Source organism: Bos taurus, chromosome 12, assembly GCF_002263795.3.
Source record: "Bos taurus isolate L1 Dominette 01449 registration number 42190680 breed Hereford chromosome 12, ARS-UCD2.0, whole genome shotgun sequence".
Classification (NCBI taxonomy): Eukaryota; Metazoa; Chordata; class Mammalia; order Artiodactyla; family Bovidae; genus Bos; species Bos taurus.
Genome location: NC_037339.1, coordinates 76,267,307 through 76,284,190, shown reverse-complemented (window position 1 = coordinate 76,284,190; position 16,884 = coordinate 76,267,307).

Genomic DNA, 16,884 nt, shown 5'->3' with positions numbered 1-16,884 from the left:
GTGCTGGAGACCTGAGTTTGATCCCTGGGTCGGGAAGATCCCCTGGAGGAGGAAATGGCAACCCACTCCAGTATTCTTGCCTGGAGCATCCCATGAACAGAGGAAGCCTGGCAGGTGAGAGTCCATAGGGTCGCAAAGAGTTGGAAATGATTTAGTGACTAAACCACCACCACCACAACCACAATAAAATATTAATGGTTTTTGTAATCGCTAACTGTAACTAATTAGAAAAGGTAAGGAGAAAGAGGGGCTTCCCTGGTGGCACAGCAGTAAAGAATCCGCTTGCAATGCAGGAGACACAGGAGACCCGGGTTTAATCCCTGGGTCGGGAAGATCCCCTACAGTTCATAGGGTTGCAAAGAGTCAGACTTGACTGAAGTGACTTAGCAGAGACTCACATACACACAAGGGGAAAGGGAACCTACTTGAAAATCAACAGAGTCCATAGTACAACCAAGAATGAAACCACCAACTCTCCTGCTATAGTCATTGTAACACTAAAGGCAAATAAATACACAAAGCTGAATGCAGAGCCCAGAACTCCCAGACATTTCACTGCTTAGAATCTACCCTAATAACAAAAGAAGTGGACGTGTGCGTGGGTGCATATGTACAAGAAGGCTCACCGAAATGACGTTGGTAGAAGTGAGCAAAATTGAGAGCAATGTGCACTTTCAACTATGTGGTTGTGTATTTACCTAGAGAGCTAAAATGCAGGGAAAAGTGTCTAGAAATCTACGTAGCCGACTGCTGTGATCAGTCCTAGGGAAACCTTCCTTCGGCGAGTTTCCAGGAGGATGTATTCAGATAGTATTGGTGAATTTCTTTTTCTTTACTAAAGTAGGAAGAACCAGCTATCTCCCCCTGTGATAATCCGGCCTTGTCCCTGCGCCTGTCAGGGCCTAATGTGGAGTCAGCATTGGGGCATCTGTGGATGTGAGGGCAACAGCTACACCTCCGGGTGGCCTTCCAGAAGAGGGCGGTCTGTGTGAGGGTGTTACAGGAAGATCAGGATTCCACCCGAGATCCTCCCTTCTGATACAGCAGTCGGTTATTCTGGGTGCCCCGTAACCTTCAGCACAGTCATCCTTGACTTTGGCTTTGGCTGTACATTGGAATCATGTGGGAGGGCTTCTGATCCTAATCTTTGCCAGGGGATTCCCATTTCTTGGGTCTGGGGGTGGCCCCGACTTTGGGTCCTGTTGATGCAGAGTGCATCTCTCCAAACTCAGGGCTCCTCTGTTTTTCTCAAGGTGTTAGTTATTCTGGCACTTCCCACTTACGAAAGTGATATGTGAAACCGAAGGAAAGGTTTTTTTTTTTGACATTTGACCTCACTGGTTTCTGCTTGTCACTCTATCCCATTGAGATGTCTTTTAAGTTTTTCCATCGTAGTGATTCTTTCCAGTCTCCATCACCATCATGGGCTGTTCTCTCTGTCTCCCAGGCATAGGAGACTCACCTGGGCCAACCTCCCTTTCAGTGGGGTCCTTGGAAGAAGGCATGGTTTCTCTATGACTGCACCGTAGATATCTTTCTCCTTCACTGATAGGGCTTCCCTGGTGGCTCAGATGGTAAAGAATCCACTTGCAATGCAGGAGACTTGGGTTTGATCCCTGGGTTGGGAAGACCCCCTGGAGGAGGGTATGGCAACCCACTCCTGTATTCTTGCTTGGGAAATCCCATGGACAGAGGAACCTGGCGGACTACAGTCTATGGGGTCGCAAAGACTCAGACATGACTGAGCGACTAAGCACAGCACAGCTTCACTAATGAGAAACCAAGGCTCAGGGCTACTGTTCAGCAGCAAAAAGAAACAAACTGCTGATAAACACGCATGCCACAACAGGAACCCCCAAATCACTAAGCTCAGTGAAAGAAACCAGATGCCAAAGGTTATACACTGGATGTTTCCATTTACACAAAACATCCAGAAAAGGCAAATCTATATGCAGAGAGAGAGCGAGCAGATTAGAGGTTGGCTGGGTCTGGGGTGAACTGGGAGGTTGTTGTTGTTGCTCAGCCCCTCAGTCCCATCTGACTCTTTGCAACCCCATGGACTGGGCACGCCTGGGAAGCCGGGTATGCCAGGCTTCCCTGTCCTTCACCATCTCCTGTAGTTTGTTCAGGCTCATGTCCATTGAGTCGATGATGCCATCCAACCATCTCATCCTCTGTTGCCCCCTTCTCCTCCTGCCCTCAGTCTTTCCCAGTGACCTTAAATAGACACAGGGATCTTCTGGGAATGTGATTTGAAACAAATAACCACCAGATATTTCTCCAGCATCTCCAGATGGGTTTATTCGGGATGGGCAGAGAATTAGCATTCAGCACCTGCCACTGTAGTGTGCCACGTGCAAAGCCCCACACGGAAAGGGAAGGAAGACTCTTCTCTAGAGTGGAAAGGAAGTTGGGAGGGCTGTTGTAGTAAACAGAGTCCCTGGCTTCTCACTGGCTGAGTCCTTGCCAGGAAAGGAGTCTGTCATCTTCCTGAGGGGCCCAGCCATGGTCACAAGACCTCTTCTTGTCTCCTGACTATTTAATTGAGACCATGAGTGCATTCCTGCTAAGTCGTTTCAGTCTTGTCCCGCTCTCTAGGACCCCATGGACTGGAGCCTGCCGGGCTCCTCTGTCCATGGGATTTCCCAGGCAAGCGTACTGGAGTGGGTTGCATGCCCTCCTCCAGGGGATCTTCCAGACGCAGGGATCCAACATACATCTGCTATATTTAACCTGGATTGGCAGGTGGATTCTTTACCACTAGCGCCACCTGGGAAGCCCTAGACTGGTTAGAACAGGGGAATCGAAGCGCGTTTTCAGGGGGTGTTGGAGAGAGCCTGCATTGTTCTTGGTGATAACTGGTCCCATCCCCTCCCCTCTCCTGTCCACCACTCTCCCCTGTTCCCTGCAGGACCCCTTCTCTCCTCTTCTTCCTCCTCCCTCCTCCCCTTCCTCCTCTCACCTGTATTGTATCTGGTACCCTTTCCCCTGCAGACCCTGAGTTGGAAGGTGGGCACACAGCAGTCAGCAAAACCAACTCGTGCTTGTCTTCAGAGTTCACAGTTTGTTGGGGGAGAGAAACATCTACCTAATGGCTATGCCAATCAAATTCTGGCTCACACACATTAGGTGTTGGAAGGAAGGGCCCACGGGGCCAAAAAAGAGGTTCTAATTTTAGAGGGTCCTTGAAGAGCCCTTGGCCAAGCAAGGCGAGGCTGAGGTGGAGGCTTGATGGCCAAGGGAAGGTCCAGGTGAGGAGCAAAGATAAGGTCCTGGGAGAGGGAGGTGCAGCTGGGAGGAGGGAAAGCTGGTCAGTGAGTAGGGGCAGGGAGGAAAGCGGGGGGGAGGGGGGAATCTGGCCCCCTCTCCCAACTCTCTCCATGGCCTTTCGTCTTTTTCCCACCAAAGCCCACCCCTCCCAAGGAAACATACACTCCCAGGAAAAACCGGGGATGCAGTACAAATACAGCCTCGCACCACCTGCCCTCAATTCACTTCTCTCTTGTTACATCTACCTGGTTGAAAATGATGGATCTGCTATCGGTGGGCTGCAGGCGGGGCTTATCCCAAGACCTCAGGAAGGCATTGCTGAGGTTTGACTAGGGCGGGACACATCTAGGTGATGTTAAGATATCCCTGGTGGGTTGGGGGTGAATGCAGTGTGGGGAGGGGGGCTTTTTAAGCCAAATGACCCCCTGGAACTTAGATCCAAGTTGAGATGCCTCCTTTTCCTCCCAGAAGGCCGACTTGGGTGGAAATGGGTTGGGGACGGGCTGGAGCTGGAACCTGGGGGCCCAGGCAGCAGACTTGGTGCCAGCCCTGGTTTTGATGGTGAGGAAGGGCCTCCCGAAAAGCCCCTCCAGGGCCCTAGATTTGGAGACAAGCAGATGTTCCGAGAGCACTTCGTCCTCCCCAGCTGCACCCCCACCCCACCACCACCGTGGGGCCCCTTCTATTTATAGAGCTTCCTCTCCAGCTCTCTGCACTTGAAAAGTGTCCTTGAAACACAGACACAAGAGAAAAAAAAATTCTGAAAAATGTCAAACCACAGGTCCTTTCCCCACTCTTTTTTTTAAGTTTCTAGGTTTGTACTATTCCTGGTTGACCCTAAAGCAGATAGGGTCAAATGGGTGCCCTGAGTTTTAAAGGCTCAGAAGGTGCTGGGCGTTGGGTCCTGGCTTCCACAGGCTACTTGGGGACCGGCTCCAGGGGCAGGGGATACATGGCCCCATCTAGCTTGTAACTCTGGCGGGATCAGCGGCACTGATCTCAGATGGTGAGAGGGGAGTTAGAAAGTATGCTGAATCGGAAGTCAGGATTTCATGGTCTAGTTGAGGCTCTGTTTAGAAACATCCCTTTAGCCTCTGAGTGTACCTGCCACTCTGCAAATTTAAAAAGCTGGACTAGACCTGTGTTTTACAAACTTTTTTGATCCAGAGCACATCCCCACCCTGCAATAAAAAAGAGTCCCACAGAATAGTATTTATGTCTACTGTGATGCATTTTCTTCTGTATTCTGTTCCATTTTATTAAAAAATTCTGATCATGACCTACTAAAATAATTTCAAAACCTACTGTAAGTGGTTAAAATAGGAAATTTTTTAAAAGATCTTTTTTTTTTTTTTTGATGTGGACCATTTTTTAAAGTCTTCATTGAATTTCTCACAATATTGCTTCTGTTTTATGTTTTGGTTTTTTGACCATGAGGCATGTGGGATCTTAGCTCACTGACAAGGAATCAAACCCACACCCCCTGCTTTGGAAGGCAAAGTCTTAACCACTGGATGAGGAGGGAACGCCCCTGATAGTGAATTTTATGTTACATATATTTTGGTGGCCCTAGTGATAAAGAACCCGATTGCCAATGAAGGAGACATGAGAGACCCGGGTTTGATGCCTGGGTCAGGAAGATCCTGGAAAAGGGAGGGACAGCCCACTCCAGTATTTTTGCCTGGAGAATCCCATGGACAGAGGAGCTTGGTGGGTTACAGTCCATGGGGTTGCAAACAGTCAGACACTGCTGAAGCGACTTAGCATGCACACATGTTTTATAATAAGAAGAGAAACCCATTTTTTATTTTAACCCATTGTAAATTTTACAATGGCTGAAAAATCCTGAACTGCACAATCCCTGAGTTCTCCTCCAATTATTATTTTTAAAATTTGTGCAATCATGGAGTAAAAGTTCTCTTGATAAAATGTTGACTGAGCTTAAATTTTTTCAGGTAATTGAAAAAGTCTTCTCCCTCGCTCTCTTATTCTCTTTTGTGTGCGAGTGTGCTAAGTCGCTTCAGTCGTGTCCGACTCTTTGTAACCCCATGAACTGTAGCCCGCCAGGCTCCTCTGTTCATAGGATTCTCCAGACAAGAACGGTGGAGTGGGTTGCCATGCTGTGGTATCAGCTAAAACTGCAGCCAAGCATACTCTGTGGCCCAGCAGCTCCACCCTGGGCAAATCCCAAGGGAAGTGAGTGCATAGGTTTGTCCAAAAGTATGCTCGGGATCCACACAGATCCAATGTGTGGATCACAACAAACTGTGGAAAATTCTGAAAGAGATGGGAATACCAGACCAACTGACCTGCCTCCTAAGAAATCTGTATGCAGGTCAAGAAGCAACAGAACTGGACATGGAACAAGAGACTCGTTCCAAATAGGGACAGGAATACATCAAGGCTATATATTGTCACCCTGCTTATTTAACTTATATGCAGAATACATCATGAGAAACGCTGGGCTGGATGAAGCACAAGCTGGAATCAAGATTGCTGGGAGAAATATCAATAATCTCAGATATGCAGCTGACACCACCCTTATGGCAGAAAGTGAAGAGGAACTAAAGAGCCTCTTAATGAAAGTGAAAGAAGAGAGTGAAAAAGTTGGCTTAAAGCTCAAGATTCAGAAAATGAAGATCATGGCATCTGGTCCCATCACTTCATGGCAAATAGGTGGGGAAACAATGGAAACAGTGAGAGACTTTATTTTGGGGGGCTCCAAAATCACCGCAGATGGTGACTGCAGTCATGAAATTAAAAGATGCTTGCTCCTTGGAAGAAAACTGTGACCAACCTAGACAGCATATTGCAAAACAGAGACATTACTTTGCCTCCAAAGGTCTGTTTAATCAAAGCTATGGTTTTTCCAGTAGTCATATATGGATGTGAGAATTGGACTATAAAGAAAGCTGAATGCCAAAGAATTGATGCTCCAACTGTAGTGTTGGAGAAGACTCTTGAGAGTCCCCTGGACTGCAAGGAGATCCAACGGGTCTATCCTAGAGGAAATCAGTCCTGAATATTCATTGGAAGTACTGATGCTGAAGCTGAAACTCCAATACTTTGGCCACCTGATGTGAAGAGCTGATTTATCTGAAAAGACCCTGATGCTGGGAAAGATTGATGGCAAGAGGAGAAGGGGATGACAGAGAATGAGATGGTTGGATGGTATCACCGACTTGATGGACATGAGTTTGGGTAAGTTCCGGGAGTTGGTGATGGACAGGGAAGCCTGGCGTGCTGCAGTCCATGGGGTTGCAAAGAGTCAGACATGACTGAGCAACTGAACTGAACTGATGCTCAGGAATGTTAGCAGCAGTGCTGTCTGTACCAGCCTCAGCTGGATAGCACTCAGGTGTTCATCATCAGGGAAAGGAATAAATCAGTACTGATCTATCCCCACAAAGGAATAAAAACAGCAATGGGAGTGAATGAACTATACAACTGTTAACAATACACATGAATTGTACCAAATGATATTGAGTAAAAGAAGCCAGTGCTGGAAGAACACACACCAGGTGACTCCATTTATCTCAAGTTCAAAACTAGGCAAAAACAAAAAAACAAAAAAAACAGAATCTAGAGTTGGGACTGCCCCGGTGGTCCATTGGTTAAGACGTTGCCTTCCAATGCAGGGCATTTGAGTTCGATCCCTGGGCCCTGGGCAGGGAGCCAAGATCCCACATGCATTGCAGTGAAAAGCTAAAACATAAAACAGAAACAGTACTGTGACAAATTCAAGAAGACTTAAAAAAAAATCTAGTAACCTAGGAGGTAGTGATGGGAAGGGGATGCTGGGGTGCACGGACTGGTCTGGATTTTTATCTAGTTGCTAGTACGTAAGTGTGATTTTTAGGGGTTCAGAATGAGGCCCCCCCAGAATGTGCCACTTTTGCATGAGGATTATTTTGAGCTAAAGGCCATCAGCACTCTGTGGGTTCTAGAGAAGCGACTGCCTCTCCCCTCACTACCTACAAGAATTTCGTGTGGGGATTTTCCCCAGAAAAAGAGCTGTTACCGGAGAGGTATTTTACCTAAGTGGCCCCATCTGTATGTCAGGAAAAGACATCTAAGTGGCCAACATCTGCTCCCCTTCCAGGGCTTCCCAGGTGGCACTAGAGTAAAGAACCCGCCTGCCAATGCAAGAGACGTAAGAGATGTGGGTTCAACCCCTGGATCAGGAAGATCCCCTGGAGGAGAGCACGGCAATCCACTCTAGTATTCTTGCCTGGAGACTCCCATGGACAGGGGAGCCTGGCGGGCTAAGAGTCAGACGTAGGGTCGCTAAGAGTCGGACACGACCGAAGTGACTCAGTACACACGCACACTCCTCTTACCATCACGAGTGGCCCTGCAGCCCATGGAAACCCAGGTCCTCACTGCATTCCTCAGCTTGGGTGGCATATAGACCTCGTTTCACTTTGCTGTCTCTGACCTTCTTGTGTATGTGAGATTCCCATACATACAAAGCTAAATTGGATTTTCTCCTGTCAGCCTCATGCCAATTTAATTCTTAGACCAGCCAGAAGGACCTAGAAGGATAGAGGAAAGTTTTCTTCCTCCCCGATAGTTTAATGAAAATTGAGTGAGTGTACGACTTATAGCCTTTTTTGTTAGATGTACACACAACCTAAATGTTCCAAAAGTTTCCTATAAGAACAATGAAAGGTTAAGGAAACACTCTTTTTGAGGTCAACCTCTGCAATGGGAAAACTTTAGGAAGAAGGTGTGCATTCATCCCCCACACAAACACACACCCCAATACACACATTGATTCTGGGTGACTGAGATAGGTGCCACGCACGGCCCGGGGAAGGATAGCACCTTTTATTAACATGTATTTTTAATTGGAGGATAATTGCTTTACAATGTTGTGATGGTTTCTGCCATACACCAACATGAATCAGCCATAAATATGTACACGTCCGCTCCCTCTTGACCCCCGCCCCACCACCGCCTCCCATCCCATCTCACGCCTCTAGGCTGTCACAGAGCACTGGCTGAGCTCCCTGTGCTATGCAGCCACTTCCCATTAGCTCTCTACTCACGCACGGTAATGTCTGTATTTCAATGCCATTCTCTCTATCCATCCCGCCCTCTCCTTCCCCCGCTGTGTCCACAAGTCTGTTGCCTGTGTCTGAGTCTCTATTCCTGCCCTGCAAATAGGTTCATTGGTATCATTTTTCTAGATTCCATATATATGTGTTAACATAGGATATTTGTTTTTCTCTTTCTGATTTCACTCTATATAACAGGCTCTAGGTTCATCCACCTCACGAGAACTGACTCAAATATGTTCTTTTTTATGGCTGAGTGGAATGTGAAATCAAGTGGGCCTTAGAAAGCATCACTACAAACAAAGCTAGTGGAGGTGATGGAATTCCAGTTGAGCTATTTCAAATCCTGAAAGATGATGCTGTGAAAGTGCTGCACTCAATATGCCAGCATACTTGGAAAACTCAGCAGTAGCCACAGGATGGGAAAAGGTCAGTTTTCATTTCAATCCCAAAGAAAGGCAATGCCAAAGAATGCTCAAACTACCGCACAATTGCACTCATCTCACACGCTAGTAAAGTAATGCTCAAAATTCTCCAAGCCAGGCTTCAGCAATACGTGAACCGTGAACTTCCTGATGTTCAAGCTGGTTTTAGAAAAGGCAGAGGAACCAGAGACCAAATTGCCAACATCCGCTGGATCATAGAAAAAGCAAGACAGTTCCAGAAAAACATCTATTTCTGCTTTATTGACTATGCCAAAGCCTTTGACTGTGTGGATCACAATAAACTGTGGAAAATTCTGAAAGAGATGGGAATACCAGAGCACCTGATCTGCCTCTTGAGAAATTTGTATGCAGGTCAGGAAGCAACAGTTAGAAGTGGACATGGAACAACAGACTGGTTCCAAATAGGAAAAGGAGTATGTCAAGGCTGTATATTGTCACCCTGCTTATTTAACTTCTATGCAGAGTACATCATGAGAAATGCTGGGCTGGAAGAAGCACAAGCTGGAATCAAGATTGCCGGGAGAAATATCAATAATTTCAGATATGCAGATGAGACCACCCTTATGGCAGAAAGTGAAGAGGAACTAAAAAGCCTCTTGTTGAAAGTGAAAGTGGAGACTGAAAAAGTTGGCTTAAAGCTCAACATTCAGAAAACGAAGATCATGGCATCTGGTCCCATCACTCCATGGGAAATAGATGGGGAAACAGTGGAAACAGTGTCAGACTTTATTTTTCTGGGCTCCAAAATCACTGCAGATGGTGACTGCAGCCATGAAATTAAAAGACACTTACTCCTTGGAAGGAAAGTTATGACCAACCTAGATAGCATATTCAAAAACAGAGACATTACTTTGCCAACAAAGGTCTGTCTAGTCAAGGCTATGGTTTTTCCTGTGGTCATGTATGGATGTGAGAGTTGGACTGTGAAGAAAGCTGAGCGCCAAAGAATTGATGCTTTTGAACTGTGGTGTTGGAGAAGACTCTTGAGAGTCCCTTGGACTGCAAGGAGATCCAACCAGTCCATTCTGAAGATCAGCCCTGGGATTTCTTTGGAAGGAATGATGCTAAAGCTGAAACACCAGTACTTTGGCCACCTCATGCGAAGAGTTGACTCATTAGAAAAGACTCTGACACTGGGAGGGATTGGGGGCAGGAGGGAAGGGGACGACAGAGATGGCTGGATGGCATCACTGGCTTGATGGACGTGAATCTGAGTGAACTCTGGGAGTTGGTGATGGACAGGGAGGCCTGGCGTGCTGCGATTCATGGGGTCACAAAGAGTCCGACACGACTGAGCGGCTGAACTGAACTGAACTGAACTGAATATTCCATTGTATATGTGTACCACAACTTCTTTATCCATTCATCTGTTGATGGACATCTAGGTTGCTTCCATGAAGGACAGTGTCTTCATCCTGCTGGCAGAGTGTTGGTCTAGGAGACAGCCTCACACAGTGATAACAATGTCATCTAATTTTGTTGCTTCTGTGCTTTCTTGTCCACAGGCTCATCAATGACTTCAGATCACACAGTAGGACTGCAGGTAGAGATTGATCAGGGTTGAGTACACCCCAGGGATCTCCCCAGGAGTTGCTTTTCTGACTAAATCTCTCCTGGGGGCATTTTCTTGTGAAATCTTTGCAAGCTGTCTTCCTTGCCTGACCCACCCTTTTGGCATTTCCCCTGCATTCTTGGTTAACATGCAGCCACAGGGGCCTCATTCCCACAGCCTAAAGCAAGGAGGGTTTTTCTCATGGATGACCGAGTGCACCCAGCCCAGCACCTGGAGTGTGAAATGTGCGTAAATAACAATAGTGATTGAAAGAGAGAAAGGAGAAATAATTCAATTAAATTGAGGTTTCCTTCTGAAGAAAAGCACGGGGAAGAGAAAATATGGTGGGTTCCAGTTAGCTGCGGGTTGGCCTGCATTCCCCATTTGTGTTTTGTGAAGTGAGAGGCACCCTGCCCTCTTCTTCCTGAAGAGCATTTGCCTGAGAGGCTGCAGGCCGAGCTGGGCTTTGACACCCGCTGTAGCTCCCTGTGTGACCGCAAATGGCTCAATCCACCTCTCCCACTCTCGCTCGCTCATCTGCAAAATAGGTGGCCTGGGTGGGAGATGCTGTTGAGTTCCTCTGTCTGTGACTCTGTGATGTCAGGTGGGGGGGATGGGGACAGAAGGCATGGATCCTCACACCCACATCCAGCACCACGGGGTTCTCAGTCACCTGTGGGTCTGAGTCACCACCCCTTCCCACTCCAGCTTCTTGTTAAGTTGCTCACTCATGTCGGACTCTTTGCAACCCCATGGACTGCAGTACGCCAGGCTTCCTTATTCTCCACTATCTTCCTGAGTTCACTCAAACTCATGCCCACTAAGTCAGTGATGCCATCCAACCATGTCATCCTCTGTTGTCCCCTTTTCCTCCCGCCCTCAACCTTTCCCAGCATTAGGGTCTTTTCCAATGAGTTGGCTCTCCGCATCAGGTGGCCAAAGTATTGGAGCTTCAGCTTCAATGTCAGTCCTTCCAATGAATATTCAGGATTGGTTTCCTTTAGAATTGGGTGGTTTGATCTCCTTGCAGTCCAAGGGACTCTCAAGAGTCTTCTCCAACACCACAGTTCATTCAAAGCATCAATTCTTCGGCATTCAGCCTTCTTTATAGCCCAACTGTCACACCCATACATGACTACTGGAAAAACCATAGTTTTGACAAGACGGACCTTTGTTAGTAAAATGATGTCTCTGCTTTTTAATACACTATCTAGGTTAGTCATAGTTTTTCTTCCCAGGAGCAAGCGTCTTTTAATTCCACGGCAACAGTCACCACTGAGACTAAAGCCTCCTGTAGGTGTGGCGATGTCATGGACCATGCTGCATCTGCACCCCAGTGGCTAGCACAGGGTACCAAGTAGATGCTCAGTGAATCCTTGTAGGAAGAAGGCTTTGGATGAGGTGGGAAGATGAGCCAATAGGAGCTGTGACAGATGGGTATGGAATAGCAGCCCTTCCCATGGGTCCTGTCCTTAGTAATCAGTTACCAAGTACCTTTCACCTCCAGTGGACACACGGGAGAGGCCAGGGAGCATACAGGGTGCCTGCTTTACTCTTGTCTTTAACGTCTTACACAGATGCTGTGCATAATATGGGGGTTCAGAATGCGCCTCCCCCAGATATGTCACTTTTGCATGTGGATTATTTTGAGCTAAAGGTACTTGAGACCCTGAGGGTTCACAAGAAACTACCTTACTACTCAGAAGAGTTGAAATTGGGGCTTTTTCCCAGGAAAGAGTACCAGCGATAAGTGTCACCAAAGTGGCCCCCCATCCGTGTGTCAGGGCAAACACCTGCCCAGCGTCCGCTCTTCTTCTTATCATCCTGGGAGGGACCCTCCCATCCTTGGAAAGCCGCAGGCCCCAACCTCAACTCTCAGCTCGGGATGGCACACAGACCTCATTTTCCCTCTCGGTCTCTGACCCTCTTGTGTATGTGGGATTCCTGTCCGTAAGAATGAAAATGTTTATTTTCTCCTGTTAATGAGCCTCATGTCAATTTAAATCTTAGGGCAGCTGGATGAACCTAGAGGGTAGAGGAAAGGTTCCTCCCACATCCTCAGCATTCATCTCTGGGAAACCTTCCTGGTTACTCCGGACTGGGGACCAGCACCTCCTCACATGGTCCCTTAGCACAGGGGTCCCCAACCTCCCCGCTGTGGATCGGTTGTTGTTGTTCAGCCACTCAGTCGTGTCGGACTCTTTGCGATCCCAGGGACTGCAGCACGCCAGGCTGCCCTGTGCTTCACTATCTCCCGGAGCTTGCTCAAACTCAAGTCCATTGCATTAGTGATGCCACCCAACCGTCTCATCCTCTGCCGCTCCCATCAGATCAGCCTCGGCATTAGATTCCAAATAAAGTTCACAGCAAATGTAATGCACTGGAATCATCCTGAAACCAGCCCCCCCACCCCAGTCTGCGGACAAATTGTCTTCCATGAAAGCGGTCCCTGGTCCCGAACAGGCTGGTGACCACTGCCTTAGGAACCTGAACTCATTCTCTTGGTTGTGTCCGAGGTCACCTGCCTGCTCATCTGTCCACTCTCCAGAAGGAGGGCTTCTGTTGCTGTTGTAACCCTAGCTGCTTCTGGAAGTTCAGTGTAGTGCAGACATTCGCTGCACATGAGGGAATAGGTTATTTAAGCATCTTAGAAGTGGATCAACAATTAAATGGATTTTGCAAAGGAAGAAGAAACGAATACATCCGTAACCACTCCCCATCCTTTTCCTCCTCCATCATTAAAGAAATAAAAGGATAAAAGGCGTTGGCTTTCCAGACCCTGGCCCCCTCCCCCCGGGGTGGCTGTACCCGGAACTGAGCCGCGTGGCGTCTCTCCGCTTATGCTTGGGGCTGAAGTTGTTCATGGAACACAGACGAGCAAACCACAGAGATGAGATAGGGGCGCTCCCCTGCTTTCCTTGGGCGGGCACAGATCAGATCAGAAATCAGTGCCCCGCGAGCCTGGGCAACACCCAGGGTGGTCGCCACACTCAGCCACCACCAGCCACAGCTGCAGGCGCTCTACCCACCCCAGGAACAGCAGCATCAAGTCCTTTGTGTTCCTCAGATCTGGGTGACATCTTGGCCACCTCCTTAATCGCCAGCCCCGGCTGCAACCGCCTTGTAATCAAACTTATCAGAAGCAGCCTTAGATCTTTGTCTACGGCTGTGTGGCCTTAAATTGCTTAACTTCTCTGAGCCTCATTTTCCTCATCTGTAAAATGGGGATAACAATGCCTCTTCGTGGACGTTGTGAGTAGGTCCTCAATGACGGGTGCCATTACTGTTACTGTCATTGCTATTGATTTTCTGGGCCAGGTGGAAGATGACAAATAGATTACAAGGAAGGCAGTTGTCAAGTCCTCTTGAGAAAGAGTCAGGACAGTCAAAGGATCAGGGAATTGCACCGTAGTTTCAAACCCCAGCCTTTGGGGAGCATTGCGTGTTTGGGGCTGTGAGGAGGTGGGTGTAGGGGTTAACAGGGTCTGCACTGTGAGGGAAGCCCCAAAAAGGAACCAGAAGCTGAAGGTTCTTGTCCTGTCTTGATGGAGAAAGCTGGGACACTTTGGGGGGTGGGGGGCGGGAAATCCTGTGCCTCAACTTCTCCACTTGGAAGACAAAAATGTCAGACTGGATCAAGGGCTCTTCTCTTCTCCTGTTGGATCTGTCAGGTGAAAGTAAGGACCCTACTCAGTTAGTTGCTCAGTCGTGTCTGACTCTTGTGACCCTATGGACTGTAGCCCCAGTCTCCTCTGTTCATAGAGTTCTCCAGGCAAGAATACTGGAGTGGGTTGCCATTTCCTGCTCCAGGGAATCTTCCCAACCCAGGGATCAAATCTGGGTCTCCTTGCATTGCAAGCAGATTCTTTACTATCTGAGCCACTAGAGAAGCCCTCCTCTGGGTGACGGTTAAAAATACATGCAGTAAAATATGTAAGATGAGAAAAACAACTTCTGTTAAAATGCAGTTATCCAAATGTTAAAAACCAGATTTCTAATATGATACTCCTTCATCTGATTCTTTATTAATAGCAACTGTAATTTCAAAGCCATGATGAGCAAATGTAGTTCAAGGTCCCTGAATCACCTTCGATGGGCTGTGACAAGAGGCAGGATTTCTTTTTAGATTCTGCATATAAGGGGTATCGTATGACATTTCTCTTTCTCTGTCTGGAGTGTCATGATTTCTATCAGTGACAGGGTCAGACATACACTGCATCCCACCAAGACTGGCCACCTCTGATGTCACCACAAAGCCAGGTTGCTGTTAGAGCCTCATGAAAATAATTCGGTAATTTTTTCCATCCAAGTTCCCAGGCCCCCTGATTCCCGGCCCCCCAGGGACTAAGTGATGTTCCCACACCTTCCCCTGTAGCAGCCTCTGTAGAGAAAAGAGTCGCTGCCATCCTTACCCCCAAGGAACCCATCAGCTGGTTGAATGGAAACACCTCTGCCCAAGAAACACCCAGAGAATAGCCCAGATAGCGTGAAACCCAGGGCGCCGTGTAGGTGACAAGCCTGGGATGGTGGCCAGTGGGGATGAAAAGGACGATGGCCAGTGATAAGGATGGTGTCCGGTGGGAGCTGCTTATTAACTCTTGAACAAGATCATGAATGGCCAGGGGAGATAATAATTTCCTAAGGGATCAGCTAGATTCCAGGCCGGGCAGGGACTGACCGACGATGTGTTTGTCTGAACACGGTGAGGAGCCTCCGTGAACTTTCTGGTCACGTGTCCACACGAAGGGGGCCCAGAATATGCCACCCACATGTGTTTCTTTGGCATAAGGATTATTTTGAGCTGAAAGCAGTTAACAAAAATAGCAGAAAGAGAAGAAAAAAATATCTCTGCCTTCTTCCTGTCTGGCTTAAAAGCAGAAAATAAATTTCCATTTGTAAAGGCATGTCGCCCTCCTTACCAGGAAGACCTCAACTCTTAAATCTTCTGAGAGGACGCTAGACTCTTCACCCAGAGCCAACAGAGAGGAATGTGCTTGGCATTCCTTACTGAACACCCTCCCCTTCCATTTGCTTCTCCATCCATTACCCTCTGCCACCTTTTCTCTGTCGTGTTAGTTCCCACCACGTATCGCGCTCTTTGTTAAAATGTTGTGTACTCATTCCTGTCCACTTTGCTTCCTTCTTATCTGTGAAGGCTCCCATGCCGCCTTAAAGTAAAAATTTTAACATCAAATAAAACGTGTGCACCTTTTCCCTTTTTAATCCGTCTTTCATCAGTTTAATTAGCACAACCTCAGCCAAACCAGGGGGCAGAGTGGTAAAGCATCCTATGCAGGAGATGCCAGAGACTCGGTTTCGATCCCTGGGTCAGGAGGATCCCCTGGAGAAAGAAATGGCAACCCACTCCAGCATTCTTGCCTGGAGAATCCCATGGACAGAGGAGCCTGGCGGGCTGCTGTTCATGGGGTCACAGTCAACTGAGCGACTAAGCGTACACACACAGCCACTAAACACAGGAGGCCAAAGGAAAAGTGTTTTCTTTCCCGGCACACACAGGAACGTGTTCCTGGCTCCAGGCTGGCACTTGCTAAACGCCTGTTGAGTGAATCATGCGTGAACAGGGTGAGGTGGGCGCATTCTACGGTTTCTTGCCCCTTTTTAGGCCTTCTGGGGTCTCCTCTGAGTGGGAGAATCCTAAATGTCTGGAAGGCACGGAGGCAAGTTCCCTAGGGTTTGCAATCTGAGTGCAAACTTTGCAATCTAAGTCAGGCACCTCTGAACTAAGAAATTGCCTTAGTTCTTCCTTCCGGGCTGTTGGAGGGAAGTTGATGGTGGAAGTTGCAGGTGAGATGGGACTGCTTCACAAACTTCCCCCCACCCCACCTGGGGCTCTGGGAGACATCTTTCGGGGCCCGTGGGGCCCCATGGCCTTCGCCAGGGGGAGGCCAGTTGGGGGGGTTGTTGACCAACATTCTAGACTAGAGGAGCCCAAGGCAGGTGGGATGTCAGGCCAGAGACACACAGTTCGGGGATGGGGGGTGGAAAAAGGTAGGGAGGCGGGTGGGGGGTCTCGAGTGGACTGGTGAGCTGGCTGGTGAGAGAAGCGACTTCCCTCCGTGTTCAGAGAGCGCCCAGAAAGAAGCCTGCGCTCACGTCCCCAGGACAAACAGCTTAGCGATGAGGCCCAGTCCGCATCCTAGGCTGGGTCTGATGCCTCGTTTACTCGCCAGTGGTGTGGTGGGGGGACGCCTTCTCTAGCAGAGGAAGGGAGCACCCTGGCCCCATCCGCTATCCGCCTCCTGCCAAGCGCATCCCTCAAGAGTGTGACCAGTCAGGGCTGCAAACAGGCTTTCGGGCTCCATCAAAGTGCCTTAAAGCCTGGATCATACTCCCAGGAAATCCCGAGCCAGGCGAAGCTCCCCTTACTTGCTCACCCCCAGCCTGAGCTCGTCAGGGTCCCCTTAAAGCCCTTCTTGCTGAACTTCACTCCCAAGTCATCGGCGGGGAGAATGCTGGAGGGTTTTTGACCCTGGTGGCTTGAGAGTCACACCTGTGGCCTACAGGCCTGCCTGTGGGGGCACAGAAATGGAAGAGA